Source organism: Chamaea fasciata, unplaced genomic scaffold (genome assembly GCF_029207755.1).
Source record: "Chamaea fasciata isolate MVZ Bird 193981 ecotype frontalis unplaced genomic scaffold, bChaFas1.0.hap1 SCAF_2, whole genome shotgun sequence".
Lineage (NCBI taxonomy): Eukaryota > Metazoa > Chordata > Aves > Passeriformes > Sylviidae > Chamaea > Chamaea fasciata.
The window spans coordinates 30,319,989-30,347,037 of record NW_027094087.1 but is presented as its reverse complement, the minus strand read 5'-3'; the positions used below and the strand labels follow the sequence as shown (position 1 = coordinate 30,347,037).

At 43.3% G+C, this 27,049-nt stretch overlaps 1 protein-coding gene across 7 annotated transcripts in view; it reads left to right on the top strand.

Moving 5' to 3' along the window:
* PAK1 (p21 (RAC1) activated kinase 1) overlaps positions 1 to 27,049 on the top strand; it is a 103,298-nt gene that overhangs the window by 38,681 nt on the left and 37,568 nt on the right. For 2 of the 7 annotated variants that reach the window (XM_066175564.1, XM_066175563.1), the window contains one exon: positions 14,823 to 14,901. The exons of 3 other annotated variants lie outside the window; for them this stretch is intronic. The gene's annotated coding sequence lies outside the window, so the exon portion shown is untranslated. Of the gene's footprint in view, positions 1 to 4,038; positions 4,060 to 14,822; positions 14,902 to 24,565; positions 24,636 to 27,049 lie in introns of those variants that run through there. 2 more of the 7 variants (XM_066175569.1, XM_066175568.1) reach the window with 2 other exon arrangements.

The following is a 27,049-nucleotide window of genomic DNA, read 5'->3' as shown; positions in this document are numbered from 1 at the left end:
CTCCCTAACCAGGAGGCATAACTCTGTCAGTAGCCTGTGTGTTTCAGTGGGAACATTCAGAGACTGTCTTAGCAGCACTTGAGAGCCTAACCTTGAGAACAAAAGTACTGTTTCATGTGGTTACGTACTAAAAGATGTGGGTAGGCATCTAGTGGGAATCCAGAAAGTGCGTGGGCGCTTGATTCCCTCGGAAACTGTTGGGATTTGGCACCTAAGCTGGAAAAATATCTTAAAAAAACCTCTTAAATATCTTTCTGAAAATTTGGTCTGATGTTGCTAATCAGTGTGGAGGGCGGGGGGATTTTTTTATTGTGATGTAATGTTGCCTTTGATCTTTGTTACTTTCTAGTAGATAAACTGAAGGAAGTTGAAGGAAAGCAATAGAAGTGACTTTGGGGTTGGAGGGATTGACGCAAGAGGAAGATAAAAGCTATATACTTGTGTAGTTTTTATAAAATAAGTAGGAGGGCAGGACTGCTATAGGCTTCTGAAGGGTCCAAATGCCAAGGAATGGAGGGTGTGGAAGAAGGAAACTGAGTCTCTACTCTGCAAGTGCTTGTGCAGGCAGGTAGCTTCACACACAGCCTCATCCAAAAGGAGAATTTTCACAGAACCTTGTGAGTGTTACAGGGATGTGCTGGTGAGGAACAGAAACATTTTGTGTGGCAGCAAGGAAGGTACCTGCTTTAGTATTTCAATCAGGGTAAACCACTAAAAACTGCAGTTGTTTGCACCTCACATTGGCTAGCATCTATAAATGTCATCACATCACACAAAAGCAGCTTTCGATTTGTGCCGGCCTTCCCAGACAGGAGGAGCTTTAGGAAACTCCACTTTAGGCCTGGATAGCTCCTGTCCCCAACTTGGATTGTTAGTGCTTGGATCTCCACCCTGCCTTATAGCTGGCTGCCATGGTGACACAGTTTAACCTCACTGATCTCTTGTGGTATCTGAAACTTTCACCAGGAGGGACAAGCAGGGTGACAGCTGCTCCAGGGCATAGGTTGGTAGGAGGGGGACACCAGGTAGGTAAAACAGTCTGTCTTGGGACTGCTCTTCTGAGATGTTAGGACATCACTTATTGTATGCACTAGGACAAATTATATGTGTGAGGATATAATCCAGTAAGATTTGGGTATCTTGGGAAGTGCTTGAAATCAAAGGTGTAAAAAAGCTACTTGAAGATGACAAAGCATTAGCAGAGAATATCAAGTCTTAACTGCTGGAGATGTTGAGGATGTTCCCCTGTCAAGTGCACTTTTTGTAGCCAATAGATTGATAAACTAATTCAAGATAATTACTAAAGGAAAAAATAGACCAAACAGATAAATGTTAATAAGTCACCAGAGCTGGATGGCATTCAAGAGTCCTGAGGAGCTTGAATGTGAAACTGCAGAACTGCTGGCCAAGCTGTATAATTTATCACTGCAGACGGCCACTGTGCCAGAGGACTGGGGAGCTGCCAGTGTGATTCCCAACTATAAAAAGGGCTCTAGAGGGGATCCTGGGAACAACACAACAGAGTCATACTACCAGGAATGGAAAGGATCTCTGAATATTTAGAGAAGTGTTAACTGTTGGGAAAGTCAGTGTGGCTTCTGAAAAGGAAAATCCTGCTGCCCAATCCCATGAAGTTCTGTGGGGTGTCAATAAGGAAGGGTTAAAGTGCATATATGGTGTTTAGATTTTCAGAAAATATCTGTCAACACCTTAAGCTTCTGTAAGTTTGGAGGAAAGGCTTTTTTATGGTTTGAAAGCCACATGGATAATAGGAAGTAAAAAATTCGGGACAATTTCACATCTTATGATGGAGAGAGAAACAACACTGGAGCAGCAACCAAAAAGGCCACCATCTTCACTGGGCAAGTGATGAACGACACCATTTGGCTTTGGTATAAATGCTCAATGCACCCATATCTTGTGGGTGATGTGCAGTTATGGTCTCCACATTCTTGCAGAGCACCGTGACATTGCAGAAAGGGCAAAGAAATGGGCTGCCTTCCAAGAAGAAGCTAAAATAGTTGAGACTATTCCATATGGGAAGAAGGGAAGTAACACAGGTTTAAATCACAAAGTCAGCAGGTAAAGCTAATATGAACCACCAGCTCTCATGCTTTTACAGCCAGGGAACTTTTGATTAAACACGATGGTCTTTGATTTTAAAATAGGTGGAAGACAATACTAGTGCAGTGGAGAACTGGTGACTGTAACCTCAGAACAGGTAGAATTTGGTGACAGGCTTTCAGGCACTCACCTGTGCAGGGCAAATCCCACTTGCACTTTGCAAGACTCTTGCCTTTGCAAGAATCTCTGCATGACCCTTCCTTTCCCCAGGGCTTTCCTCTGCAGTTTTTTATAGGAAGCAATTATCCAGGTGGCTGGCAAGTGTTAGACACTCCCTTGTGTGCACAATGAGGGTTTCTTTTTTTTTAATAAGAAGTGACTTATTCCTCAGAGAAGCAATTTTTTTTAATGCTGCCTTCAGCAGGGTGTGCATGTGAACTTTATTTTAATTAAGGGTGAGGAATCTGTTTTACATAACTATATCCCAGATTCTCATGAGAGAGTGAAAACAGCCCTGAGGGATTGATGAAAAGGCCAGTGAAATCGGGTTGCCTCACGGATGGGAGGCCTGATTCCAATCTCTTAGGTTTTCTGTCCTGTGGGACTTGCTCCAAGCTGGTTGACAGCCAGAAGAATTGAACCAATGCAGAGGCACCGCCTCCTCACAGCTTTATTTTGGGCCACTAATTTGTGGTTCTGGGCAGATACTGGGGTGGCTGTTGCTGCTCTGCCTGAGGTTGTCCCTGTAGAGGGAATGGCCAAATTGGTTGTGAATCTGCTTCCAAGCCCTTTCAGCCATGTCCTGTTGCTGGCTCAGGCAACTTCTGCCACCGTGCCTGTTGCCAGGGTATTGTATTGCAACACTTGGTTTACCCATCTCCTTGGAACAGGGGTGCCTGTTATGATCAAAATGTGATCCCCACCAGCCAATGAGTTGCTAACTTAACCAACCAGTGAGCTGCTAACTTAATAGCAGTACCAATGAGATTGGGTCAAGATGGTTCTCTGAATCTTTGAGAAAGAAAACAAATGGCACTGGAAGTCACAAACAAATGCTGTTAGCTAAAATTTGTTCTCAGTTGTAAAATCTGAAAGGGACAGGGAGCAGATGAGTAAAATGTTTCTGTACCATTAAGGAGGGGAAATCCAGGGTGTGTACATGGCCTTTTGTTTATTTGTTTTGCTGTTATGAAAAAAGAAGTGATAAAGGTGTTAAAACTCAGCTATTGCTGGAACTGTACTGGAGGTAGGGCATACAAATAAAAGAGGACCTCTTTCACTGTGCACAAAGAGAAATACGAAAAACAAACCACAAACTCTGTAAAGAGGCTAATGAAGTTTATGAGTCAAACCTGGCATGCTGTTAGCACCTGCTGCTTGTTTGTGGTGACTGCAGCAAGCATCCCTTTAAGAAAGTCTCTCATACTGGAAATAGTTTTACTGTGCTGTTATCAGAACCTCAGAGTGGTTGAAGAAGCTGAACTGCTGATAGACTGCACAGCTGAGACCTTCAGCTTGATTCCTGCTGAATCTGGTGGTAGTTGGCAATTTTTTCTGATGGTAAAAGCCTAGAGAGGTTTGGCATGATGCCAATGCATGAGGACAATGTTGGTTTTGTTCTCTTCCTGTTTCTGCCCCAAGAGCTGGCTCTAGAGAGTGTCTAGAAATTTGGCTTCTCTTATCAGAATCTTACATGACTCAAAGAAGGGTTTTGATGCTCAGCTCTTAATGTTTCAGTGAAGTGGCAGTTCATGCCATTGGTCTGAAAAGTGTTTAGTTAAAATTGATGAGAATTAACTTTGCAGCCCCAGGTGGGCATCTGCCACCAATGTCCTGGGGAAGGAGGAGACAGATGAGCAAGGAGGTGGGGCAAAGATAATAGATGGGTGGGAATAGATGTCCTTCAGCTGCTTAGCAGAGCAACAGAAATGAGTGCACTTTTAAGAGAAAGGAATGCGATGCTCATGTCACAGCTTGGATGTGCTTTGCTTTGGGGTGAGTTCATAGATTGGAGCATGTCCTTCGAGTGGAGGTCAACAGATTCAGCTTGGTGTGAGGTGAGGGGAGTGGGGAACAAGGTCAATGTTAGTCTTGTCAGTCTGAGGGGATGTGCTGAGGGCCTTAAGCACCTCAGAGTGCAGAAGATGTAGAGAAATGTCTGATGGTGAAATGTTTTTCCAGTGAAAGAGGCCTGACCATTTCCTTCATCTTAACAGAACACGAGGAAATGGCCTCAAGATATGTCAGGGGAGGTTTAGATTAGATATTAGGAATTTTTTTTTTCCACAATAATGTTGTAAATCATTGGAACAGACTGCTTAAGGAAGTGGTGGAGTGGAAGTGTTCAGAAAATGTGTGAATATGGCACTTGAGGACATGGTATAATGGTGAATGTGGCGATGGTGCTGGGTTCATAGTTGGACTTGATGATTTTAAAGGTTTTTTCCAACTTTAATGACTCTATGGTTCTGTGACATGAAAATTCCATTCCTGGCATAGGTGGTCGGAACAAGAACACTATAAGCCGTTCCAGGAGCAGTGATCCAAATCTCTGCTTTATGCAACTTGTGCCCTATAGGGAGTAGGATAAAGTGTAGTAATCACTTGGTAGTTTAAACCAGGGACAAATCTCTGCAGCTCCTTCAGGTGGAAAGGCAAAAGAGTGAGCAGTGCCAATGTCTGATTGGGAAAGTTTCAGAGAGGATGGATAAGGATGGCAGAGTGCTGCCAGTTCCTCCTGCTCTCTGAGCTGTTTCCATTCTGAGTGTGGTACCAGCCCCAGCAGCTTCTGCCTGGCAGCTTGTTCCAGCAGCAGATCCCCACTATATGCCTTGCTCCAGAGTCGCTTGCAAAATTAGCAGAGAGTTGGAGGGTTGCAGGACAGAAGCCTGGAAGATGTGTTTCTTCTCTGCTGTAAACTTGTGTGACCTTTCTCGAGTCACTTCAGCTATGTCCTCAGTTTATAGAAGCGTAGTGGAGCTACTGTGCACTTTCAGGTATTCTGTGTTACCTGTCAGAAATTGTTCTTTCACCCACATCAGTAATGTTTTATCACTGAGAAGTGTTTTATGCATGAATGGTTTTCTGTGCAGTGCTGAAAATTTAGGAAATGGTCCTGAAATTTTATGAGCCTCTTGTATAGGCAGAGCTGGCCAAGGGGGTGGGGGAAGAAGGAGCTGTATTCTTTTCTGGAGAAACTCTTGTGCATTTTCTCTTCCAAAATAATTTCAGGCTATTTATTTATATCAAACCTTCATTAATTCATTGCACAGTGAAACAGCAGATAGAGGGTTCTTTTGGAAAGCTGTACAGATTAGAAGATGCTTCAATATGTAAGCCATAAGCAAGGAAATAAGAACCCCCTAAGGAATAATATGAAGTGTGATGCTTTCTGGGCCTGCTACACAGCTGCAAAGCAATGGGTGAAGTCAGATTTTGCCCACACAGCTCTCCTAAGCCTCAGTACTTTGAGTTTTACTTTGCTTTCTTTGGCTTCTGAGACAGCTGGTGTCTGGAGCTGAGGCACTCTGGTACTTTGCTTGGTGTCCCCAAAAGACCTGCAAACTTAGCCAAGCTTTTGGGCTTGAAAGAGATGAGCTGCGTAGCTTGAATTGCAACTGGGTGCCTCTAGTTCTGGGAGGCTGTAATGACTGCGACCTTTTGAAATCTTGTTCAAACTGTTTTTGTTGCACTCAGACAGGAATGTTATGTTCTTTGTTCCATCTCCTAAGAGGCAAACTTTTCTGTATAGGCCGCTTGTGGCTTTTAGAGGTTGATATATATGGGTCAGGGGAGGAAGCAGGCATAGACTGTTGGATGTTTTCAAGCTGCTGAAAAAGTCCTTCTGAACGCATGAAGTGGGTTTTAAGATCCCAGCTGAATTTTTGCAAATAACCTCTGTCTTGATTAGGAAAAGAAATAAGCCCCCAAATGCGGATTGCTTCCAGTTTGTGCGCACACAAGCGAGTGGGCTGACTGTTCTGAGACATACCTGTGTGGTAAAGGGTTACATCTTTAATTCTGAACCTCTTCTCCTGGGAGGAAGCACGCAACATCTCCGGTACCATTACTGAAATGTCACTGTTTTTCAAGCAGAATAAAAAAAACATGCATTCAGTAGTTAAAACTGAGGTGAAAGTTTGCATTGCTGCTTGGAAGGGCTCTCCTGGATGCCTGTACACCTTTAGGAACATGTCTTCACAGAATCACAGACTGCCTGAGATGGGAACTCCAGATGTCGTCTGGCCCAACCTGCTGTAATCAAGCAAGGCTACCCACAGCCAGTTACCCAGGACTGTGCCCAGACAGCATTTGAATATCTCCAAAGGTGGAGACTCCACCACCTTTCTGGCCAGCCTGTGTCAGTGCTTGGTCACCTTCACAGTGAAAAAGTGTTTCCTGATGTTTGGAGGGGCCCTCTGTGTTTCAGTTTGTGCCCACGGCCTCTGGCCCTGGGCATCACTGACAAGAGCCTGACTCCATCTGCTTTGCATCCTCCGTGCAGGTATTTATAGACATAGATGAGATCCCCCTGAGCCTGCTCTTCTCTTGGCTGCTCTTCTTCCAGCTCTGTCAACCTTTCATCATTGAAGAGATGCTCCCCTCGGCATCTTTGCAGCCCTTTGCCGGACTCTTTCTCGTCTGTGTGCCTCTCATACAGGAAAGCCCCAAACTGGATCCAGCACTCCAGGTGTGCCTTCACCAGTGCTGAGAAGAGGGGAAGGATCATTTGCCTCAAACCTGCTGATAATACTTGGCCTAATGCAGCCCAGGGTACCATTTGCCTTCTTGGCTGCAAGGACCCACTGCTGGCTTATGCTCAACTTGGTGACCACCAGGACCCCCAGGTCCTTTTCTGCCAGAGTGTTTTTCACCTACACTCCAGCATGTGTAGGTGCCTGTGGTTGAGTGCAGAACTTTGTGTTTCTCCTTGCTGAACTTCATGAGGTTCCTGTAGGCCCACCTGTGGTTCCCTGGGTCTTCTGGAACATCAGGATTGACATTTGCTTTCCTCCAGTCTGTGGGCCCTTCTGCCAGTTGCCACGATTGATCGAAAATTACTGAGCCTGACCTCACAACGGCATCTGTCAGCTCCCTCAGCATTCCTAGATGCATCCTGTTAGGGCCTGGGTACTTATTTTGAGTCTCTATCTGTAGATGTGAACAGAAACTTCTAGAGAAGGGCTAAGGCTTGGGAATCAAGCCACTCTTTGATCCTCCTTTCTTCCCTTCTTTCCCTCTCTGTTGCCTGCTGATCTCAGTCCTCAGCTACTGCTGGAGGCTCTTTGCTTGCATGACAAGGTTATTGTGGGTTTGGCTTTAGATTTAAAGCCTACAGGTAATGTGGCTTTAAAGCCAGGACACCTCTTTTGCAAAGGTTCTCGTGCTGTGTGGAGCTACTTCTGAGGTGGTGTGTCATGTACATACACACTGTCTCCTGTGCAGTGTTGCTGTTTATTGCTGGCTGAGGAAGGGAGTCTGCCGCAAGGACTGGCTGTGCAACTTCAGCTCAAACTGCCTTAACTCACACTATTTACTTTGGAAATTACTGTTTCAATTGCTGCTGATAACCCAGCTGATTGTTATGTTTTACATTTAGCACAGTTTTTTTAGTTCTTTCCTTAATTACTTATGTAAATAATTTTAGAAGACTTAGCATTCGTTTTGGAGAAGCTGGCGTATGGGGCTGCGAGGCTAGCAGCAGGTGCTGTAAGTAATCACTCTTCTAAATTAAGCAGCACTTTCTGAGGCAGTAGGTTAATTTCTGGGTAAGCAGCCTGCATACAGATTCTTGGAATCAGCTGGATCTTCACCCATCAAATGACTCAAGGCTTTGTGTAGGTTTAATTGCTTGAGTTATCTCACTGAAGCCTTTCACTTTTAGAGGAAACTGGGGCTGTGCTTGAATGTCTGTTGAAACTGTGTTATCGCATTGAAATCTTTGTCACCTGGCTTTGTGCTTGTCTTTGTAGGTCAGTCTTCACTGCCATTGGAGGTCTGTTTGGAGCATGGGCAGTGTCATGGCTTAACCAGGTCAAGCTGCCTGGAGCCAGGGTATCTATCATAGAATGGTTTGGGTGGTATGGGACCTCGAAGATCATCTCATTCCAACCTCCTGCCATGGTTAGGGAAACCTTCCACTAGACCAGGTTGTTCAAAGCTCCATCTAACCTGGCCTTGAACACTCCCAGGGATGGGGCATCCACAGCTTCTCTGGGCAGCCTGTGCCAGTGCCTCACCACTCTCACAGTAGAGAATTTCTTCCAGATATCAAATCTACACCTGCCTTCTCTCAGTTTGAAACCTTCTGCTCTTGTCTTATCACTACTTGCCCTTGTAAACAGCTCCCCTCCAGATTTCTAGTAGACAGTATTTGGCTACTGAAAGACCGCAGTGTTCATGAGTGGCTCGTGCTTATGCTGAAGTCTGTGCTGCTGTGGGTTTCTCTCATTAGTACAAGAGCAAGCAAAGTAGTGCTCAAGGTCTCTGGGCCGTTTCTTTCTCCACCTTTGTGCCTGCGAGTGGATTTCTACAAAAATACTTCTAATATCTCTAGTGGAGTTCTCATGGGAGCTGTAAGCAGTAACTGTTGACCAGATTGTGCTCAAGTGCTGCCTGTCACTTTCGCATTGTCACAGCTCTGACCAGCATTGTTCTTGCTCAGGGCTTGGAGATTGCCTGCTGAAGTGTGACCCACTCTTTGTAAAACCAGTCTTGAGTCCGTGAGGCTGATGGGGCCAGTGGTGTTTGTGATTGAAAACTTAAATGATTTTTCATAGGCCCTACAGAGCTCTGAGAAAACTGGTAAAATCTTAATTTCTGTTACTACACAGAGTATGATTTTGGAGCACTTTGTCTAACTTGTGGAGTAGAAAGGTGCAGTTTTTACAAGCTCAAGCTCTCTTTAAAATCTGTCTTCCTGTGTGGAGATTGTGCCAGAAAATGTTGTAAAAAGTGGAATTTCTACTTACATGGAATCCCACATAAAGTGGAAGAGAGCAGGAAAAATGCCCTTCTCCAAGGATTCAAGGAAGGAGAGAACTTCAGAGAGCTGGAGAGAAAAAATGGATTTTTGTTGCCTCCATATGACTGTAAGCTGGGACTTGCCCCATCTCTGGCTTGGAGTTGGTGTTTCCTATGCCTTTGGATGTTCAGCCTAATATCAAACTGGTGCTTGAAATCATATACCTGCTAAAAAGGTCTGAAGCCACTTGCTGCACTCTTTAGCTGGATTTTTTTTTTTTTTTTTTTTTTTTTTTTTTTTTTTTTTTTTTTTTTTTTTTTTTTACTATGGTCAGTCATCTTCAGTTCAAAATGCTCAAAGGATTGAAAGTGAGTGTTGGGATACAGCCCTTTCATGTTTAAAAAATTAATAATCCAAATGACAGGCTCCTGAAGGTAGAGCATGTTTCTTGTGAACAGTGTTACAGAATGACATGGCTTCTGTAATTTTTTTTAGAGATCTGTAATCTCACTTTCTAGATTAAAACTTTACTCACTTCTTTGCTCTGAAATGTTGAAGAGGAACAGTTCACATGTGCAAAGTGTAACAAACAGTATTGTACTTCTTCTCTATAATGGAAACTAGATGTATAAGCAACTTGGTTTTTTGATAGCTCAGCTTTACCAGAAAACCTGAACTCTCATGTAGCTCTGAAGGCAAACAGTCCTCTCTAGATGACATTCTGGTTCTGTGGGAATGGGACTGAAATATTTTTTAAAAGAAATGGTGAAGAGGAAGTCATACACACTGACTCTCCACTCTTTATGGATCTTCTGACAGTGGATACCTTGTGGGTTTAACAGATTATCCAAATGCATATTGATTCATTCAGATGATCTCAGTGTATTCTCCGGGATGCTGTGAGATGTGTCAGTAAGCTTGGAAATGGGCAAGAGCTGGATGGACAATGAGTTGGTGATGGGAGCATAGAGACATGGTGATCTTGGACAGCCTTTCCAAAAGGAATCAGAATTTGAACTCTCCTAAATTCTGTGGCATAGAAGGCAAGGAAATCTTTTTTCCTCCGGATGAATTAGCTCTGTATGGGCCACAGGAATTGAAAGCATCAGGTGAAGAAGTGACCAGATGCTTAACAGGTGTCTTGAATGTTGGTTTTCTGAATGGACTTCTGAAGAGAAAGCAGAGGACCAAAATTCTCTGTCCAGATGTGTAGATTTTGATAGTTAATTTAAATAGGCAATTTAAGAATATTGCTTTGCACTTTTCTCAATGACTGTCCTAAACTCAATCTATCCAAATATTTTTTCCAGGCGGCGTTTAGAATTTGTAATGCTTTCTGTTATCAAAAGCAGAACTTGAAAGAATCCTGCGCCATACCAAAGGCATGAATGCTGTGTTAGGGAATTTGGACGTATTAATAAAAAGAACATTACCACTCTCTCCTCTGAAATTAAACGTGCCAAGCAAATTGCTGAAATAGTAGATGGAAACTTGGCAATTAAGTTTGTGTGGCAATTTGATTCTGTTCTCCTAAAATACCTCTGGAGAGCATCCAACTGTAGCTCTGCTCTGATCCCAAGACTACCCTGCAGATGCCCTGAACTCAGACACGTAAGCGGCAAGCTCTGGCGGCCTGATCTGTGTAGTTGCTAGAAAGCTTCAAAATCTGGTTTGCTCTCAGAGGGCTTTCCATTTGGGAAAGGAACTGACACCATTTCAATTTTAACTCTGAGAGAGGAAGGGAAAACATAAAAGCTTCAGAGAAGCAAGTTTTTGTCTAGACTGTGGAGCCAGCTGGGTGTCTTGTTCTGTCTTGTCAGGCTGCCTTCTTGTTTGAGGCTGTGTCTGAGTGGTTGATAAGTGCCTTAACTCTGTGAAAATAAACCCACTTTTGGTGTGGCAAATGAAACCTGGTCACCCATGACCATCCCCTGCCACAGTTGTTTCAGCAGTGTTTTACTGACCCATAAAAATGCACAATCTTCTCTCCTTGTCCTTTTACAGTCACCATTTGAAAAGCTTTCCTCTGTTTTTGCCTCAAAAACTACTTTTGAAGTGAAAGGTCCCTTTTGTTTCACTGACTATAAAGTGTGCATGATAATTACACGACAATTGCTGTGTTAGCTGAGATACTGCTGTGTTTCTGTGGGACAAAACCCTGCTCCAAGCAGGAGCACTTCTGCTTCTCTCACTCAAACCCCAGGGGCCAGGGACAAGGAATTTCCTCCGTTTTGTGCTCAGCAGTGACAGTGGTATCTGTGTGGATACAATTTATTGCAGTGTAAGTAATAGTTTAATGGCCTTGCATGTGATAAATGCTGTTTCGTGCTGGTGTGTGGTTTTCAATAGTATGTCAGAGAATTACTTATGCCTTTTAATCTGCATCATTCAACAAGGCAATATTTTAAAAATGTTATTATGATATCAAGGTTTGTGAAGTGAAGGGCAGAGAGGCTTTTGCTGCTCCAAAGATTTCCTGTCTAGAGAATGTAAGTCATAAGCATGACAACTATGGGGTTTTTTGTTTTGTTTTGTTTTGTTTTGTTGGGTTTTTTTTTTTGCTATTTGGTTTGGTGTTTTTTTTTTTTCTTTGAGTCAGGCTTCTTTTCTTCTCCTGCATTTGGATCCTCTTAAAAATGACTAGCTTCAGGGAAAGATGCAAGCATACCAAATAACCTGTGGAAGTCTTCTGTCATTTGCTAACTAATTGCTGCTTTTGGAGTGGAACTTGTCTTGTTTCTTTAGCGGTGTGTCTACTTAGCCATGCTCTTGCTCCAAAATGAATTGTGTTTCAGTCTCTGAAAGCCCCACTGTCCTTGACTGTCTTTTAAACTATATTTTTTATCATATGTTTGGGTTATTTTCTGCTGGTTGCTGTCAGGGAGATGCTGTGATAGCTAAAGAGGCTGCTCCTCTTGCCTATTGTATCCCAGTTCCTGCATTTGGTTATTTACAAGGATACGACCTGACTTGTAGCATAGGTGTTGACCCTGTCTTGTGCAAACCTCTGCTGTCTCCAGGGATCCAAATAAAGGATCTTTTTAAGAATTAGATGGTACAGGCCCTATGCTGTTTGTAAAAGCAAGGGCTTCTGTTTGGGCAGGACCCAGGCCCCCTATTCAGAGCAGTGATACTGCCCAGAGCCCTTGGCCGCTGGAATACTTGCATTCATTGTTGCTCAGCTTCTCACAGGATCAAGGCCAGATTGAGTTGAACAGGGCTCATAGACATGTTTTCCTCAGGAGAAACACTCAGCTCTGGCACATACTTACCTGGTCAATATTTGCTTGGTAAAGAGTAGGACAGGGATGGCAAAGTTCATCAGCCAATGGTAAACTGGTTTCCTGAGCATCAATACCATTAGATTTGGGTTCAAAGGCAGAAGCTGGCCTCTCAGACCTCAGTGTCTCCTGGCTGTAAAACCATCCAACTTGTCCCAGGTCATGTTGGGGATGGCAGTAGCTATTTTAGGGCAGTTCTGGAGGTATTGGGTAGGAAAAGATGGGGATTTGGGTGCTGGAAAAAAAGTTCAAAAAAGCATCTGAAGGTGGGGTTATTATTGCACAAGTTAAATGATATCCTGGATGCAAATGCTTTGTGGTTTGGGGTTGTGTTTTTTTTCCTTCTTTAAAAATGTGGTTTGTTTGGCATTGAGTAGCTATCAGAGAGGTGTTTTCAGCCACTGTTCTTTTAAAATCAGCATGCTAAACCCCCTTGGAGTTGTGAGAATATGTGCATATGCAGACTGGTGTTGGTTGAATTCAATTGTTACAAAACACACCCTTGGAAACCTCATCTGGGATGGTGTTGGCATGTCCCTTACATTTTGCCAGTTTTCAGAAGCTGTCAGGTAGTACTGTGTGGGAAGTGTTACAGGGATAAATCCTGAAATCCTAATTTGGGCCAAACTCCCACTGTTTTCAGTGGGTGGCTTGCTGGCATTAAGGCCAACACCCTCAGCTATTACAGATGACCTTTCTGTCCTTTAAAAGTCGAGGAGACTGAGACTTGATGCCTCTGTCTTGTACTAGAGATCAAACTGCAGGATTGCAGCCCTTAAAGTTTGTACATGTGCTGAGATTTGTGAACAAGAAGTTGGTTAACCAAAAACATTTCCAGTAACCCTTCTTTAGATTCTCAGTAGTGCTGGTGAAATGCCAGAGATCTGGAAACAGAAATTAGCTGGTGATTTAGAGCCGTGCATGAAGAAGACACTCATTCTGTAGGGGAAACACTGATGTTCTGAAAACTCTATTTTACATAAATATAGAATATATAACCCCAGGTATTTTAAATAGAAAACTTGAAAATCTTTCAAAACACTAGCACAAATGTATTGAAATTCTGTTTGCTCAAGTAACTGATTTTTATTTTTTTAGGGGAATGTTTCTATGAAATGCCTGCAGCTTTTGTCAGTGTATTGCTTTCCAGCAAAATTGAATTAAATGTATTTTAGAAGTCAATAGTCTGAAAGTAGGCACCTGAAGTTCCTGACTATCACCAAGGAACTGAGATCATACGTTGCCCTGGGTTCGTCTCTCTGTGCAAGAAAGAGGGCAGATGTTGTGTTTGTGTGGGCAACACTTAAGAAAATCAAACGATATCTCAACAGTAAGGAAAAAAAAAAGGCCCTAATCCCTTCAGAAAATGTTGCTGTGCAAATCTTGTCTGGCAGCAGGTCTTCCCAGCTGAAAAGCTTCTTTCCTGCACCTCAGTGGAGCATTGCCATTAAAGTCTGACTGAAGCCAACTTGGTATCAGCCTCAAATGTTATGCAAGGGCACCCCAAGCACTTGCTCAGTTGCAGCTGAGGCTCTGAAGCCCACACTGTATTGTTTTTCTTGTCCATTTCCCTTTAGGTGGTCACTGCCTATTCATATTTCAAGCTCAGAAGGGCTCTTCTGTCCCATCACTGGGACTCCAAGGGGGAAAAAGGGTTTTCAAATCCTTCCATGCCGCCCTTGCCCTCTGAGTTCCCCATCAGGATTTTGTACACAGCTCTCCTTTTCCTCTCTCTCTCTCTCTCTTTTTTTTTTTTTTTTTTTTTTTTTTTTCCTTTCGGAGAATATGTTTCCTGTGCTTAGTGAAGTTGCAGAAGCACCTGGAAGGGATTCTTCTCATGCTGTGTGCTCTTTAACTATCTGAATTGCCTTTCCTTTAAAGAGGTGATTGACTGATAGGAGGAGGGTGGAGCAGACAGGAGGTACTTTGGGTTTCTCCCCCTCTTGTGCCTCCAAGATCACAAATGATGTCTGTGAGAACTTGGACAAGAGCTGGCATCTCCCAAGTACTGGGACTGTGGTCCACATACTAAAATTCATAATGAGAGTGTTATGGTACTGATCCCAGCTCTTCTGCTGATTTTCTGCTCAAGGTCGTCACAACCACTTGTAATTTGTCTTCATCACTAAACTGGGGCCTTGGATGCTGAGGAGTAAAAATGTGCTTCACACAAGTAGTTTGAATGATGTTGTGTATCTCTCTCCTTTAAAGCCTCCCTGTCAGTTTGTGTGGCTTGTAATTGCAGAATTGCAGGTTGGCAGGAACCTCTGTGTGGATGGTCTAGTCCAATTCCCCTCCTAATGTGGTGGCAGCTGAAACAGTCTGCTCAGTGGCATGTCCAGTGGGGTTTTGAGCATGCCCAAGGATGGAAATTCCCATTATTTTCCTGAGCAATCTGTGGTTTTCTGGGTTCTGTGGTTTTGTGTCCATCTCCCCTCATCCCCACCCAGAAAAAAGTGTGGTTTTGTTGTGGGGCTTGTTCTTACATTTAAATGGAATTTCCTGTATTTCAGTTTGTGCCCATTGACTCTTATCCTGTTGCTGGATACCACCAAGAGGAGCCTGGTTCCATCTTCTTTACACCTCCATCAGGTATTTATGCACACTGATAAGACCCCTCTGAACATTGTCTTCTGCAGGCTGAAGAGTCTCAGCTCCTTCAGCCTCTCCTTATATGCCAGATACTCCAGTCCCTTAATTATCTTTGTGGACCTTTGCTAGTCTCAGCAGTATGTCCACGTCTCTGTTGTACTGGGGAGGGAAGCACTTGTCCCAGCACTCCAGATTTGTTTCACCAGCCCTAAGCAGAGGGGAAGGATCCCCTCCCTTGACTTACTGGAAGTTCTTTTCCCTAATGCCCACAAGCTGCAATCTTCTTTGCTACACAGGTGGTTTGGAGGCTCATGGTCAACTTGATGTCCACCAGGAATCTCAGGCCTTTCTCTGCTTTTTCTGCGTCCTTTCTGCCTGTTGGCTCCCAGTCTGTCCTCCTGAACAGCAGGGCTCTGCATTTTCCGTTGTTGAACTGCAAAGGTTGATGTTGGCCCATTTCTGCAGCCTTCCACATCCCTCTGAGTGGCAGCACACCTATCTGGTCTGTTAGCCACCACTTCCCATACTGTATCATCTTCAAACTTTCTGAGAGTGGACTCTCTGCTGTCACCCATAATCTGTCATTTATAAAGAATTTAGAGCCCTGGGTGAAGTGTTTAATGAATCAAACCTCTCAGCAGTTCTTGAAAGTACATTGCTGTTCACTTGGGAAGGTCAGACAGAGATGAGGCAGCTTCACTAGCACTAACAGAACATTAAATACTGTGCCTTGTAATAAATTACTTCATTATTATTATTTAGGACTTTAATTCCTTGAATCTCTGATACTTCATGCAGTACCAGCTCATGCCCTTTGCTAACACCATAGCAACCTGCTATAAATGTCACTATATTATGTGGCTTGTTGGCCAAAACCTGGACAAGGAATGCTTTCTAGGGCAGGAAATCCATGGGGTCAGTAAAAAAAGTGCTGCAGAATAAGGGAAAAATCCTATTGTTATTTTATAGCATTGCAGAGTGATTTTTCTTTTTCTCTCCAAAACTGTGCCCTAGAGGAAACAGAGGCATCAACTGAACTGCTCTCAATGCTTTATCTACACCCCCCTCCCCCAAAAGCTACGTCTAAACCTCTGGGCTAACAGATGGTGTTGAGAGGGGGAGGGAGGGGGAACAATTTGCATCTAAATAGCTGAAATAAAAAAGGGTCATGTCCCACAGACCAGCCCCACTCACCTGCTGTTTAAATCCCCCTGAGAAACAGGCAAATGTGCTTAGTTTTTTAACGTCTGTGTCAGCTGTACTTGCTCTCTGAAGCTCTCTGCCCTAAAAAAGCTGCAATCCTGTGCGTCTTGCTGTATGGATTCTGCTCTGCCCCCAAAACGACCAACTTTTAAGGCTTTAGTTCTTTGAATGGAGTTGACGTCTGTGTCACTTCTGTTCAGCCCTCCCACCAGAGTGACTGGTGCTGTTGGTTATCGTAATTAGCGCAAGCAGTAATGCTACAGAAAAGGTTTAGAGCAAATATTACCTCTCCTGTCAGCTTGCTACTCTCATGGCTGCTTGATTCTGCCTTCAGAGGTGCTCTTACCATATGGTCCTGTGGACTCGTGACGCAACATTCCGCCCTGGGTTTGTGTGTGCAGGTGGGAAGGGCTTTGGCCCTAGTGATAACCAGGCTGCAGCCCAGTGGTGATCCTGATCCTGCAGGACCATGACATGGTGTTGGATGACTGTGCTTAATCCTGCAGGCATGCAAAGCCAAGTTGCTCTGGTTTCCTGACTCTTTCCTGTAAGAATTTCTCAGGTCTGACTAAGACCTTGCTGCTTTGTAATGATTTTGTTTTGGAGTGCAAGGGTCACTTGCCCACCACTGTTACACATTCATGGAGACTACTCTGGGTCTACTCTCCTGTCCTGGCAGCAAGAAGTGGGCTTTTGTCTCTTCAGGCAGACTTTCTCTAAGTTTAAGGCTGTGGAAAGCCTGTAATAAGGAAAACCTTTCCATTTCTTCATAATCGTGTACATGTTCACCACCCTGAAACTATCCTACCTTATTTCTCAATGATATTTGGAGAGGCAAGAGGGCTTCACAATGAAGTTTAATTTTAGTACAAAACACCAGGATAAGTGAAACCTGGTTCTACCCATCAGTTCCTTGGACTTCTACACTCAAATGCTAAAAATAAATAATGTGACAATAGTCCAGGTGGTTCAGGAACTTTATTACTTATGTCTGCTGACAACATCTTCTCTACTTCCCAAGAAGTCAGAGGCATTGAAAAGTTGAGTTTGGCAGACTGGAAGGCTCAGCAGGATAAGGAGTGGCAAAGATGATGTCTGGGGATCCACCACTGTCTCCTGGGTGTTGATCTGGTAGAATAAAATGTCTGCAGAGGAGGATTTCTATTTCTGGAATTGCAAACCTTGGATCTCTTCTTTCTTCAGCACAAGCCTGGAGGGAATTGGTGAGGTTAACCTTTGCTAAGCTGCTGGGCCCTCCCTCCCACAAGTGTCTTGGAAGAGGAAATGGCCTCAAGAAGTGTCTTTGTTTCTTTTTCTCATTTAATTCCCAAGTATATTTCAATATTGTGGGCAGTAGTGGTTGATGTGCATTAGGGCAACGTGGATCTGGGCAACAGCCTTGTTTACATGCCTCTGGGGAATAGGTTAATTTATTTTATAATTTAATATAGATTCCAGTTAATAGAAACAAGATCCGGTGTATGAATGCTTACAGAAATAATTGGGCAATACCAAATTATATTAATTTAGAGATGTTTGTGGTACTTTATAACTTTCCACAACTGTTTTTCTTTACTACTTTGTCACTTGAGGATAAATGGTCATATCACATGAGGCATACTCACTGTCTGGGAGTAAACAAAATAAGTGAGTTAACTTGGGTGGTACAAATCATATGCACACATAAATGTGTGTGTGGATATACATGTTTATATATCCACACTCTCTTCTGTAGGACAGACCTCTGCCCTGCTCCTTCTACCCCCTTCCCCAGTTCAGTGATGCACGTAGGTACCTGGCTCTGGCAGCTGTGCTGCTTGTCTTTGCTGTGGATAAAATACTTGTTAAGCAGGGCCCCACAGACCATGTAAGAGTAAATACAGAAATGAGGGATGCATTGGAAATATTTCTTTTCTCTGTTTTTTAAAAACAAAACAATGTAAATTGTGCAGTTGTAGAAGAGGTGCATGTTGCTTTTTGACAAAGGAGGCAAAAGGGGGAAATACGAGGAATTAGGTGCCCTTTGAGGTGAGGCTTGGAGGTAGTGGGATGAAGACTGGGGAAACTGGACTTCACAGACTCCTAGAATGTTGTTGGAAGGGACCCTAATGATCACCAGTTTCAACCCCTTGCCATGGGGACTGCCCTCCACCATGCCAAAGTTGCTCAAAGCCCCATCCAATCTGGACTAGAGAATTTCCAAGGATGTGATATCCACAGTTTCTTGGGCAGCCTGTTTCAGTGCCTCACCACCCTCACAGGAAAGAATTTATTCCTAGTATCTAATGTAAACTTGTCTTTCTGTCTTACGGCCATTCCCTCTCGCCCTGTAACTCCATGCCCTGGTCCAAAGTCTCTCTCCAGCTCTCTTTTAGCCCCTTTATGTACTGGAAGGTGCTCTAAAATCTCTGTGGAGCCTTCCCTTCTCTAGGCTGAACAATCCCAGCTTTCTTAGCCTGTCTGCATAGCAGAGGTGCTCTGGCCCTTGAGCATTTTCCTGATCTCTTATAGTTTTGCTCCAGCAGGTCCATGTCCCTCTTATACTGGGGTCCCCAGAGCAGGATGCAGCACTCCAGGTGGGGTCTCACCAGAGTGCATGTAGTGGTTTGAAAGCTAAACAAATGAGAGGCTCCAAGTCAGAGATACAATTTAATAGGAAGAAAGGAAAGAAAGTAAAATAAAATAGATGCAATAATACAAAAGACCACTGACAGAGTCAAAATGCAACCTGAGCGGAGTGATGGAAGCAGTCCAGATGAGGTGGTCTTTCTGAAGCAGTGATCCTGTAGAAAGGTCTGGTAGCTCGGGTCCTCTGGGAATCCAGTGGCTAAGCGCCCCTCTGGTATTCAGAGTCTCAGCTTATATCCAGGCTGGAATCCTTGGTTCCTCCCTCTGGGCGGAGCATCTCACAGTGGGATGGTGAGTCATGTGATAAGGCCTGATGGGCCCATTAACAGGAGATAGTCCAGGAGGGGGTTATCTGTGAGCTGTGTAGCAAAGGTGCTGATGGGCCCATTAACAGAAGATAAGCCAGAGTGGAAGAGGCAGGGATCCCTGCCTCACCTGGTTTCAACAGTTCATGAAGATGGTGATAGAATATACTTCAACCCAGGACAGTGCAGCAGTAGTGGAGAATCCCCTTCTTCTACCTGCTGGTCACAGTGGCCTGAGATGTAGGCTGCTTTTATTTTATAAAATAAAATTTGTTTATTTTATTAAGTGGCTTACCAAGTTGCTGGCTGACATTGGAACATTTATTTCTATATCTTCCCAAGCTCTCTAACTGGAAGAGGAATTTGCTGTACAGAAAGGACCATTCTGGTAGTCTGCAGTGTTATTTCAATCACTTTCTCTATGTGGAACTAAAATAGTAAATAAAAAGATGTGCTGGATTGGAACCATGCCTCAAGCAATTCTCGGCATAATGGGATTATTTTACTGATTTTTAATTAAAATAGAATTCTAACTAGATTGTTTTGAGCATACATACAGCGCTGCTTTGTTGTTGTTAGTCTAATTGCCTCCTAAATTAAAGATACCAATATTCTAATCCACCTTCTCCCTTGGGATACTGGAATTAAACGAGGGTGTGGAATGCTATGTAAAATGATTTACGGGCGTACAAGATAGATAGAAAATGGTCTTTAAAGGCATTAGCCAAAACTTAGGTCTTCCCTTTATTGTGATGTCTTGACAGAGAGATGGATGAATTGTTATTTTTTTGGTATGTATTTATTTCTCTGTCCTGACAGGTCTTTTAAATGGTTAGAAATGTAGTTGGAGAAAAATGCCAATAATCTCAGCCTTTGAGAAGAAGCAGTTAATGAATCTCCAGGGAAATACCCAGAGTACAGATGCTCCGTGGGGAAGAAAAGGTTAGGAGCAAAGGTTAGGAGTGGACCAGGGGTTGGAGACAATACATCATCTCAGCTCTAAGATGGAAGTTGTCTGCTGGCAACACAAGATACTACAATGACAGAATTATGGGCTTATTTGCTTAGGACTACTTTTTGAGAGCCCATTTTAAAATAAGTCATGGTTTGGGATTTGACTACTTCTGTTTAAGATATCTTGGTTAAATTTTGTCAGAAATAAAGCATTATCTTTTTGCAGATTTTTAATTATCTTCATACACTGAAACCGTCTGGGGATGTTTCACCTAGGGGGATTAAATTCAAATCATGCTGTAAATTTAAAAATATATATATAAGGTTCAAATCCAATTTCTGTTTTGAAAGCTAAAAGGGACCTTACAAAGTAGCAGGCCTCAAGTTTAGATGTCTGTTTTGTAACATTTTAATAGAGTAGCAGAGACTGACAAAACTTTTGTCAATGTAGAATATTTAAGCTCCTCAGATAGAACTAGATGTACACTGAAGAGTATTCACAGGAAAACGAGTTATTTCCAGCCTGAAGATATTTTTCTTAGAAATAAAAGCAGCCAAACGTACGTCTGTTGGGAGGCTGTGAATCAGCACCTGCAAATACCAGCAGTACAAGAATAACCAGGAATGGAACAAAAAGTTGTGTGGGGCCCTGAGCAACCTGATCTGATGGAAGGAATTGCTGCACATGGCAGAGGGGCTGGACTAAGTTGATTTTTAATGTCCGTTCCAATCCAAGCCTTTTCTATGATCCCATAAAAACTTGGGCCAAAAGAAACAGCTGGAAAGAGTGGAAGAAGCAACCTCATACTTGCAAAGGGGACAGTTCAGTTAAGCTCTGTTGTGGTCATGCTCTGTTGTAGATTGATTTGAAAGATCTCCTTTCCCACGGCAAGTGTGTTTTACTTCACTGAATCCCTCTGCAATGAGTGTAAGACCAGGAAAGATGGAGTTAAGTGCAGGTTGTGCCACGAAATGAGTATGTATTGTTAGTAAAGAGGAAGGCAGCACTTACCTGAGACAAGTGTAAATGGCATAAAGTGAAGGGGGAAAATTGGTTTGGAAAGGGTATCCCCATGCATTGCTCCTAGGTGTGCTCAGGGACCAAGCCTGGGATTTCTTGAGAGCTGTGCAATAGCTGTTTCCAAAACTGACTGCCCTGGTCGTATCTTGAGGTTTTTTAGCAAACCGAGCTGTTACTGAAAAGGTGAGAGGTTATGGTGTGCTAGTTACGGAATTTAAAGTATTATTTTTTACTCTCTTGCCTTAGATAGGAGAGAGGGAGTGTGGTCAGGTAACCTGAGGTGAGTGCTGGGTTTGTGTGACCAAAACACTGAGAAAACTTTGGCTTGTGGGTAGGTACCATATCTCTATGACAGCCTGCTGTGAACATTCTTGACTCTTAATTGCTGAAATTAGGGGAGAGTGATGAGAAAACTGCACCCAGACTTGCTGCGTGCTGTGCTCTCCTAATTCTAAAGCTGGTGGCCTTAGGAGGAAGTAGCTGTAGGGACTTGAGCAAGGTGACTTAAAACAATGGGAGGAAATACTGTACTGAACAAAATGCCTTAACTCATGCACCTTCCTAGAGCGTCTCTCTGTGATTGTTGTCTTCATTTTGGAAATCTGTTGGGCTTTAGCTACCACTTAGCAAAGGTACAACTTTGTCTATAGAGCTTCTTGTCTGTCCCGTAGTGACCATTAAAAGATTTTTAGCATTTTGAGTACACAGAGGACAAACAACAACCTGACAAAGCAGTCTTGAGATGAATAAAACATGCATACTGGCAATCCATCCATCAGTGAAATCCCAATTCTGCTGAATTTGCAGTTCATATTGTGGCTAATTGTATGATGTAGATGCTTTTCCACTGGGAATTGGATGGAAATAGGCAAGTCACTTGCTCCAGATGCTGACAGGGCTGTGAATGGGAGCTCAGTCAGTCTCCTCTGGGTTGGATTTTATGGCTAAAGTGTTGCTGCTTCTTGAGAAAGAATGAGTTTTAAATAGGTAGCAGTGAAGATCCATGCATCCTACTGAAAGCTGCCTAGGTCGTTGTAGCAAGAACAGAGGGTAAGAAGATCTGTGCCCCAGAAAAACCTTGCTCAAAGATGTTGAGGAAAACCTTGCTTGCTATATCTAGCCTTGCAATTAACTCCTACTCCTAATTACACAGTGTCTTTAAATGAGCCTGCCACTGTAATAAATGATGTTGCTATATTTCCTTTTGTTCAGTGGAGTAAAAATAGTTCACTTGGCTCATGGGCTTTATTTAACTGAGCGCTAATGCAGACTTGGTCGTAATATATTGCAGAAACAGCAGTTCCTTTGTGCCAGTCCTACAGAGCTTTCTTTTCTCTACTGACATACAGTAAGTATGATTGGAATCTGAGTAAATGATGTGATAAAAGGCTTGATGGTGCTTCCTAAAAACAAACTGCTGCTCATTAAATTAAATGATGATGATGATTCTTAATGGACTAGTTAGTGCTCTGCAGTGCATTTGGTACAAGTAAGGAAGTCTAGGGATGTGAGACCTTGCCACTATGGCTCCTCATGTTCCGGAATCATAAAGCGGGTAGAATAGGGAGTTTTGCTAGATAGCATATAATTATACACACAGAGGTGATGTTCTTGCAGCAAAGAAGACTACTGTGACAGTTTAATTACGGAAGAAACCATAAGCCACCTTAGGCTTTTTCATTTTGCCTTGAAAGTGAACTGCTCATAGAGCATTTCATGTATCGCACTTGAAGGAGTAATCATGGCAAACCTGAAGCGGATTTATGTGCAGTTCTCAAATTGCTTGTCTTTACTGATATTAAATTAGTTCTTGCAGCGCTGGGGTTTTGATGGTGCTTATCTCTAAATTCAGTTTGTCTACAAAAAACCTCATATTTGATTCAGAGCTTACCCTGTCTTTGGAGAACTATTCATTCTCCCTCTTTCCCCAGTTTTAAAGAACCAAAACTTTTAACAAAGCAACATGAAACTGAACCAATCTTTGTGATTTTATTTAATTGAAGACTACTGCCAGCATGAAAATCCTGGCTAGCAATTAAGGGAATGTGACAGCTTTGCCAGTCATTACATAAATACTATGGAGCACTGGGCTTCCTACTGTCATTAGCTGCAGTGAGCACAATGGTGCTATACACAGGAGCAAGCACTACTCTGATGATAAATGTTTGCATTTCCAATTAGCACTGAACTGTTGTGGCATTTTCCCCTCAGTCTAATTGAGAGTCTTGGATGGTTTCATTCACTGACTCTAATTGGGTTGTCTTCTTGCTCTTTACTTTCCCAGCAGCAAAGGAGTTGAATGAGTTTTGCTCTTAAGAACATTGGTTTCCTCCGTGCAGGTCTCTGTGTCTTGGTGTTTCTTCATCTCAGAAAAAACTCGGCTTTTATAGGTTTCATCTATTTACGTACTATGGCTTTTTGCTAACCATTGCATGGCATCCTCTGTGCATTTGGGATTTTGTTGACTTGATCTGATAATGTTCTCGTTTTTGTATATGCTTCTTACCTCCAACCCTATTGCTAAATGACAGATCTCTGGATATAAAGAGGTGGAGTTTTTGCAAATGCTTACACGTATTTAAAGTGTGAATACATTGTACTGGGAATTATTCCACATTAGGAAATAGCAGGGCTTAATTCTGAGCCCTGTGCTCTATGTCCATCTTCTGCATTGGAAACCTTTGAATGGAAGAATGATTAATGACTCGGCTGCTCTCAGTTGCTGTTGCCGCTAATGTGTAGTCAGGACTCTGAGCCAAGTAACTTAGGCAAGAGTAGTGGGGGTGGGTTTTACAGTGTGCATTAATATATTCTCTTTATGCTGCGTCTAGTCATTTCCTCTGGAGCACAGATTTCCTCCAGGAAGCCTGCTTATATGGGCTTTGGATATGCTTTAACATAAGAGGCCTTTATTTTTCCCACCCTGCTTAGCAAGCTCCGACTCCAGTGACTACTTTGACTTGTGTGGTTGAAGCCCTGCCCTCCTGTGAGCTAAAGCGGAACCGGAGCCAAGGCTGCTCAGTGCTGTGCTGGAAAAGGGAGCCTGGCCTGACATCTGCAACAGCGAACTTGCTTGTTCAGGCATGTAGCTGGGGGAGGGGAGGCAGCACTTCTGGAGATGAGGAAACAAGGAGGATGATTTGTGGGCTGAGAGCTTTTAAAAATGATACTCTTGGTTCTTTCTGTCGCAGCTTGGATTTTTTTTTTTCCCCTCCTTGAATATGGATGCAATTTATTTCTCTCGGGCTGTTTAAAAGCGCTGTTAAAAGTGCGTAAATGCTTGGTCAAAATGCCCAGGGATGGGATCAGCCACAGCTGAGCTCTGCAGTTGTCCAAGCTTGAGTACTGGAGCACAAGTAAGGGCAATTCTAGATGTGTTTCAGGTACTTGGGCGTAGCTGGCATTGATTGTGAAATGGTTATTGTTTGACAGGACCATTTATTTGTGCAACAGCTGAAGCCAAGTCTAAACACGGCAATTTAAGCTGGCATTGCCTCCCTGTGGTTTTGGATTCAAGCCAAATGTGGTCAAAAGGGCTTGACCTGCCTCAGCGCTTCTGAAACCATCAGTGTGCCTGGGTTACTGTCACAGTGGCCATGCATAGGCCCACACTGTGGAACCTGGTGAGCATTGGGTCTTGATTCTTTCAAGCAAAACAGAAAAGAAGCTTCCTTAACTTGAATGAAAGGAGAACTCTGTTGCTAGGAATCGAGTGGTTATAATTAGTCTGTTCTTCTTCAGAAGCTTATCTGTGTGGTAGGATGGGTTAGCATGGATATCTGCCCAGGGAGAGATTTTGCAGCTCTCCTGCCCACTGCAGTGATGTCCACATCCTCCTGCAAAATCTGGGACAGGGAATCCCACCTGGCAGTTCTTGCATTTAGCCCGAACTGTTGGGGTTGAACTAAAAGCTTTTTTTTTAGAGGACCGTCCAGACTTCTGGCTTTTAAAATTCCAAGCCATGGAATTGTCCAGCTTTTCCTGTTGAGTTGTAAGTGGTCAGTCATTCTTTGTGTCTGGCACTATGGAAATAATGTTGGCAGTGGAGTAAGACTGCAACTGGTAGTTGGCCATCTGCCATGAGAGTGTCTCCCTTCCCCCTTATCACACCCACCCACACGAGCTGTAGCAGTGGATGCATTCTCTTCTGCGTGTATACTGATGTTGAATGATTATTCTCATTTACGTGAGCAATCTCATCTGCATCTTGAGGTGTTGGCAGTACCTGTAGGGGTCTAACAGGTAAGTTCTAAAAAGACATCAGCAAGCATTGCTGTTTTGTAATTATTTATATAAACATTACGCAAACCTGTTGTTTGGTTTGTTGGGGGGTATTTGTTTTTTTGCTTGTTTTTGATTTTGTTTTGTTTTTGTTGTAGTTTACATGTAAATGTCGGGTCTGGGCTGGTGCTTTGCTGGTCCTTGACTTTTTTGGTTTAATTGGCACATTTGCACAGAGCTCAGATGTGCAGGAACTGGCTGGGGGAACAGCTCCATGTTACAGTTTCTGAGGGTTTTTTTAATCACCTCTAAATGCGGTGATCTGTCTGTCCTCCCTTGGTGTGTGTGTGTGTGTTGCAGCTGCCTTTTTTGTGACAGCATGTGTTCCAGGTCCCATCTGCTGTTGGTGGAGGAAGAGGACATCTCTTGCCTCTTTTTCAGGTGGAACGCGTGGGGTGTCTTTCCTTCAGTGTGAGACTGGTGTTTGAGACTTAGTCCCACGTAAAGTAATAAAAAACCAATGACTGTCTTTTCATCCTGTGTGGAAACCCAGCTGGTAAACTCTGATGTTACTTTTTCTGCTGGGATTTGCATGGAAGCGTGACACACAGGGAGGGAATCTGCTGCTTGCAATGTGTTTGAACAGAGCAGGGCACAGCCTGTGCTCTTTCTCACCAGGGCAGTGTGAGGGGGAAGGAGGAGATGTTAACGGTGTGCACAAGCAATTTCTAGCCATGGGGCGGAAGGATGCAGGGATTCTGGTGCAGAGGTAAAACACTTGTTCTGATCAGAATCAGCTTGATTTAAGGTTAAGACTGTCTCTCAATTTTTTTTGTGGGCAAGACACCCTTTCCTCACCCTGCCAACAACAGAATACTAGTGCCTTGGAAAAATGTGAGATTTCCTTCTGGTAGTAGGCAGAGAGGAAAGAGCAGTTGCTGAGCATCTTCCTCCTCCCCGTCTTGTTTAATATAGTTTATTCATCTGTAAGTTGTAGAGAGTAACTTACAGCTACTCTCTTGCCAGACTGCATGAATTATAGATGGCTCTTTTATGAGTTTTCGTGTTGACTCCTGCAATTAGTATGCATTGGACGTAGTTATCTGTATGGCATCTACTGTAGCGTAGGTTTCAGCCTTTCTGACTTTTTAATTGCTTTCTGTTTTAGCAATCAGTCATCTGTCTGTCTTGCTAAGGAATGCAAAGAGAACACAAGCAGCCTCATAGAAACTTAAGAGTTCAGCGTGGAGCTCCAGGTTTGAAATTATGTGCTTAAGTGGAAGGAAAAATGACATAGATAGAGGGTCTTTGTTCTCTCTTTTTTCTGCTTTTTTCTTTTTTCTTTCTCTTTCTTCTTTTTTTCTGTGTGTGTGCTACAGTAGGGTCAGAATGTCCCACCTACCTCTGGGTCCCACTCTATGAGGTGAATCTCTCAGGAGGCTGTGCCTGTACTACAGTTTATGCCTGTAGTTTAGGCATAAACTCCATGATTTCCAAGGCATGTAGATGTGGCACTTGAGTGTGATTTAGTGATTAACACAAAGGTGCTGAGTTAATGCTTGGACTTTATGATCTTAGATGTCTTTTCAAACCTTTATGATTCTGTGACTTTGTGTTATATCTTCTTAGCAAAGATCAGCAGATCTGCATGGATCTTCACATGTGTGAATGTACTCTGAGCTCTTGGATGCTGCCCTTGGCACCTGTGGGTGCTGTTTTCTGTTCAGTACTGCTTGTTCTGTCTTCTGTCTCTCTCTTTCTTGTCTGCAGAAGTGTTTTGTAGGTGTAAAAGAAGAGTTTGTCAGGTTTGCTGTTG